We start from the raw sequence: 6517 nt of genomic DNA, 5'->3' as shown, positions 1-6517 counted from the left end.
GCCAGAATTCCTTAGGATTAGCTTTGAGACGACTCTGCAAGTGAGACTGATGTGCGTTGTACAAGCTTGCATTGAGATCTCTGTACTCGTTGTTAGCGCGGACGTAATTAGCCTTCGTAGAATCTTTGTGATATTTACTGTGTTTCCTCAGTGCAGCCCTTTTCACCTTTTTCAGATGCTTAAGATCAGAGTTCGACCAGGCGGGTTTGGCAGGTTTACACCGTAGTTTTTTAGGCACAAACTGATCGATAGCGTAGAATATGATACCACACATGGTCGAGGCAGCCAGATTCGCATCCCCGGAGTCTAGTGTCGCATTCCAATCCACATTAGCGAGAAAGTTATTCATTCGCTCGAAGTCTCCTTTGTGAAAGTTGTAGAAGACGGTTTCGGCATGGTCTTGGAAGCGTTTCTCAGGATCGATTGCAAGCGTCAACAGTAGAGGTGAATGATGTCTGCAGTTTTTGACGAGTGGTGCCGGAGCATGGGTAACAGAGCAGCTTTGTCCCAAATCCTCCCCGACAAAGCACAGATCGAGCAAACGGTTGTTTGCATTCAGAACGCCATTCACTTGCTGAAGCCTTGCGGTTGAATACGCGTCAAGCAAGGAGAGAGAAGCCGGTCTGAACGATGAACGGGAATTGTCAGGAAAGAAGAAGCCGTGAGCATTGCTTAGCCACGATACAGTGCCAAGGTTGAAATCGCCCAAGATGACGATGCTGTCCCTGGCATCCATTTGAGAGACAATCCAATCCAGCGAAAGTGCATGCTTCTCAATCAGGCTGTGGTCGTTAACGTGGTCGGGAGGAACGTATATCACGCAGATATAGATTGTACCACTTAGAGTTGAAATTGCAACCCACAGAGGTTTCAGTAAGCGAGATACGAAGCAGGAGCGAATGGCCAGAAGGACTCCACCACCGGAGGTCTTGTTGCTGTTGAGGGTGTTACCAACAACTTGTGAAAATGGTCCGGCTCAAGGCAGGATGTTCAAGGAGGATAGTTAAGGTTAGGGTGAGTTCTTTTGTTTTGGATTATTAGGTTAGATTTGTATGTAAAGTTAGTAAATAAAGGACATATTTCAAATTCATAAATCTAGTACATTGGCACATATTATTTGTTAACTAAACCTAACATAAATATATAACCCATATAATTAGTTACCCAGCCCTGTAAATAAAAGTTTGTAAATCTATGCATGCAGATAAACAACTATATAAATAAAAAAAAAAAAAAAAATGTAAATAAAAATAAAAGACGGCAAAGTCCGCATTAAAATTACCAAGTTAAAAATCCACTAACCCCTCGACAACGGCTTACATCCTATCCGTAACGTCAGTTATATTCATGTCTCCGAGGTTGGCACCGCGGATCATTGAAAAAAGGAGAAGGGATGATTAAAAGAGAGAGAGGAAGAGGAGGAAGAGAGAGGGGAGATGAGGAGGCAGTTTTCTACAAAAAGGCAGAAAGTTTCCAATCGTCAGCGCGAGAAGTCGAAAAAAAAAAACAGAAGGAGAAAAAAAAACGTGAAAAAAAGCCGTTTTGGAGGAACACGACCGTCGGAGTACGTTGGTGAAGTTACCACGAGTGTCCGAAAGGATTCGAGCCCCGGGAGTGAGTTGTCCGGCATATTATCGCGCCGGGTGTGATAAAGTACCGTGAGTGAAGTTCGGATAACGATTCGCTTCTAACGATCCACTTAGAAGTTAAGTGTGTGTTAGGTTAGGAACACCACGTGAAGTACCATCGCCACCACGATCCGGAAGTGCAGGTACGGGGAATTCCGGCAGACGAAGTTCGGCGAGTCCCGTGCTGGTGGTTGCTTAGCGTTACATCATTGCGGCACCACACGCGACAGGTGAGCAGTAGCCAAAGCTTTGGAGGTGAGGGTCTAGTGAGGTCTGGCGGGTCCGCCCCCGCTTGCTAGCACCCAAAATCCGATGAGTTACTGCCCTGCCGACGAGCACGAGGGACGTCGAGTCAAGCAGCGACAAGCAGCGATGGCCGCGAAGAACCCCGCCCCGGTCTAAAGCCACTTAACTCCACAGCAGCCACCGAACCACCAGTTATCAAGGTAACCAGCACCTATCTCTCTCTCTCTCCCGACATGCATGTTCCGTCATAAGGGCCCCACCAGTTCCAGCACGGCCGCAACGAACCCCCCCCCCCCCCATATTAAATGTATCTGAGATGAAAATATATTATTAAGCTTACTGTGTTTGTGCCTTTTTCCTTTTGGATCATAGTCCTTGGTTTCCATTATTGGGTCTGCCTGTCTCGTGAGTTGTTTGGTCGTTAGTGTGTTCTCCCCAAAGCAAGTAGATTAGCCGACCTTGAGAGTAAAACAACACCTGAGCTAGTCAATTATTAACAATTGGCGATCCAACTAAACAAAAATATTCTTGTTCCTAGAACATTTTTCTACTTGCTCCGGGAGACTCACGATTCTTCCTTCTATTCATCGTGAATTCATCATATTTGTCCACAGATAAAGCATAAAGCTCCGTTTGATCATCTTCATATTTAACAACAATTCGATAACGTGAAACACAGAAGATCTCTTACTTTTTAGTGGTTATATTATTTATCTATTGGTTACCATCGGTTTATTTTAGAAATAAGTGGAAACATTGGGAATAAGTGAATTGGAACTAGGAATAAGTGAATTGAAACGAAAAGTGAAGATTGAATTTGAACAATTAAAAAAAAAATTAATCTGAAAATTTTAGTGTTAGGGAATTGAATTTGGTTTTTTTTTTCGTAGTTTATTTTTATTTATTTTTTGTATATATATATCTAAATAATGGCGGTGAACGTACATGAATTAGCTACAGTGAAGTTGAAAAAGTGGTTCTATGATATCAGAGTGGATCACTTGAACGGTGACGAGCTAGATTTCGAGCTGGAAATCAGGAATATTGTGTTTGACAATAACGAATCAATATCTAGAAAAAGGAGAGCACTTAGGGAGACTATTAAGGATGAAAGGTTGGTTGAGAACCCAGAGAAATCTTTGAAAAGAAATCCGTTGGAGGATTTTAACGATTGCATTGGAAAATTTACAGAACTGGAAGAAATTATCCAGATCTCAACGAAAGGTGTACCTAAAAGGTGTCAGTCAAGATTACTGCACCTGGGAAATCGGTTGATTTTGCTGGAGGAGCACCTGTCTCCCGAGGAGAGGGTAGAAGTGAGTAGGATGAAGAACGAAGTTTTATCGCTATTAAATTCGTATTTTTATGGAAAACGTTCACTGCACACTGGAGATCTGGAGGATACAGGTATGGAAAGGTTATTCAATGAAGAGGGGTATCAGTCTCACCAAATTCCGGGTATGGGTACATTGTCCACAGGCATACAGCCAAAGAAGACGTGGCTAGTAGATCAAACCGATGCAGAATGCCTTTCGGAGGATGATAAGGACATAATTGATTCTTTATTGAGATTAGGATTGCTGGAAAAAGAAAAGATACCTAGTATGGGAACGAAGGAGGTTAGGGATGCGTTGATCTCACTGGAACAGGAAATTTATTCTCTTCGTCGGTACAAGGATTTGAGTTTGATGGACCCTGTTAGACCAGGTACGAGCACAAGTTCTCAGGTAACCAGAGCAGCAGTAGGCCATACTACATATACTGGTACAATCCCTAAATATTCAACGACGTCTGTGCCCTACTTAGGATGGACTCCATCGACAACTATGCAGCCGATTCCCCAAAGGGCGGAGCCGATTCCGAGGATAAATTTCTGTACATATGCGACTTCTAGTAGTTCGATACCTCGGGTTACGACGTCGGTTAACACGAACCCGTATATGGTACCAGTATCAATGCCGTACGTTCCTCAATCAATTCCGAGTACGTCTTCCTCGTACCCACCTGTGACGACAGCTCCGTATGGACATTGGCCGGGATATTACCCTTGGGTTCCAGTTCACCAGGGGAACTCAGTTCCTGTTACTACCATAGGGCATTACATTCCCCCATGGTCGAATCAGGGTCCCACATCGGCACAGGCTCCAGTTTCACAACCGGGGGTAATCTTGGGTAATAATCCGTACCAGCTACCTGGTTCGGTTCACCAAATACCTGGACAAGCTCCAATATCCCACCCAACGATGTATCCTTTTCCGTTTGACACTTCGCGTAGTAACCAGGGTCATAAGTCATTACCAGTTTCAAAGTGGAAACTAGAAAAGTATGCAGGCACGGATCAGGGGCTCAAGCTGAACGAATTTTTGGTTTTGGTATCACAGCTAGCCTTATCGGAACGCACTTCCGAGGTTGAGTTGTTTGTTTCGGCTTTCCACTTATTCACCGGACCTGCGCTCAACTGGTACATGACCATGCGTTCTTCGGGGCGTCTGGCAAGCTGGACTCATTTGGTTAGCGAACTTCGAAAAACTTTTGCTCACCCCGAACTAGATTCGTTGGTTCGCACTAGAGTGTACCAAAGGCGCCAACAAAGGAATGAAACATTTCAAGATTACTATTACGACATGGAAAGCATGTTCCGATCGATGAGTGTACCCATGAGCGACAGCGAGCAACTCGATATCCTTAAAAGAAACATGAGGGCGGACTACAAGAAGACGCTTCTTTGGAAGCCGATACTTCATCTGCCAGATCTGCTCGAAGCGGGACATTTGATCGATGCTTCCAACTTTTCATTGTATGCCAAGGTATTTGGTAACGAAAAAGCCACCAATGCGATTTCCGAATCCAAGTCCGAAAAGGGTGATTCAAAGGGCTACAACAATAGGTCATCTTTCAATCCGAACCAACCAAGAGTCCCCAATCCCTATAAGCCAAAGGAGACATATCCGAAAAAGAAAGGTTACACTGAGGGTAAGAAACCTGACCAACCTGCTAGGCCAGAACTGCCTAAAGAACTAGATCCAAAGGAGGGTCCTTCCAAACCCACGAGGACCCTAGAGAAACTTATCGAAGCTCATAGGCCCCCTCGGAGTTATGAATGCTTGTACTGCCGGCAGACCAATCATGCCCTAGAGCAGTGCAGGAACTACAGGGGCTCTCTGTGTATGGTTTGCGGGTTCAAGGGGTTTGAAACTAATAACTGTCCATATTGCCAAAAAAACGGTTTGCAGACGGTCCGAAATCGCCGACCGTCGAGCCCAAACGCGTAAACCCAGTACCGCCTGGGGTCACTCTTGCCGAATTTTGGGAACCAGTTCGGGAAGACTTGTATTCGAGTGACGATTCGCAGGTTCTTAATATCACTCTTAAAGATACCCACGACAACCGACCCTACGCTGATATTAAAATCTATGGCCAACCCTCAAAGGGTCTGCTTGATTCGGGAAGTCAGTTAACCTTAATTAGCGAAAATGTATTCCGTAGGTTGAACAAACAAAGGCTGAGACCTTTACATCACCCCACGGTTGTACGTTCCGCGAATGGATCCAAACTAGAAGTTCTTGGTCAGCTTTCGATCCCCTTCAACTTTTCCGGCCACATCAGGATAGTCCAAACACTTGTGGTGAAAAATCTATCGGTCGATTGTATACTTGGTATGGATTTTTGGCAGAAATTTCAGATCTGGCCGACTATTAAGGACTGTTCTACTGTGGAAGCCACTGTTTCTACCACCAGTGAGCCGATGCAGAATTCTTTCACCGATTTCGAACGGCAGCAGCTCATGGAGGTTAAGAATCTCTTTTTGTGTGCTCACCCAGATAGGCTGACTGTGACGCCACTAATTGAACACACGATAGAGATAGCTAATGAATATAAAGGAAAAGCACCGATAGCCCAATACCCGTATACTCTTTCTCCCAAGGTGCGACAGAAGGTAGTGGATGAGTTGGAGAGGATGCTGTCGATTGGAATAATCGAAAGAGCTCACTCCGATTGGTGCTCCAATGTTGTACCAGTGATAAAACCGACTGGAAAAGTTCGTCTATGTCTTGATGCACGAAAAGTAAACGAAAGAACGGTACGTGACGCATATCCCTTGCCCCACCCTGGCCGAATTCTCGGTCAATTGCCCAGGGCCAAGTTCTTAAGTACGATAGACTTGTCAGAAGCATTTCTCCAAATTCCGTTGGAAAGAAGCTCCCGACGATACACAGCGTTCAGTATCCAGGGCAAGGGAATGTTCCAATTTACCAGGTTGCCATTCGGATTAGTGAACAGCCCAGCAACCCTGTCACGATTAATGGACAGAGTACTTGGACACGGTGAATTGGAGCCGAACGTCTTCGTATACCTTGACGACATAGTCATTGTATCGGAGACGTTCGAGCATCACATACATCTCCTTCGAGAAGTGGCGAGACGTCTAGCGAGAGCGAATCTTTCCATAAATATCGAGAAATCTAAGTTCGGCGTTAGTGAATTGCCGTTCCTAGGATACCTGTTGTCGACCGAAGGACTTAGGGCCAATCCAGACAAGGTCCGAGCTATTGTGGACTACGACCGGCCTAATACGATCACCAAATTACGACGGTTCCTAGGAATGGCAAATTACTACCGCCGTTTCATAGAGGACTTTAGTG

Source organism: Ochlerotatus camptorhynchus, unplaced genomic scaffold (genome assembly GCF_037179485.1).
Source record: "Ochlerotatus camptorhynchus isolate MF236.1 unplaced genomic scaffold, CSIRO-AGI_Acam_v1.1 ptg000105l, whole genome shotgun sequence".
In the NCBI taxonomy this organism is placed as follows: domain Eukaryota; kingdom Metazoa; phylum Arthropoda; class Insecta; order Diptera; family Culicidae; genus Ochlerotatus; species Ochlerotatus camptorhynchus.
Note: the sequence above shows the minus strand (reverse complement) of the source record.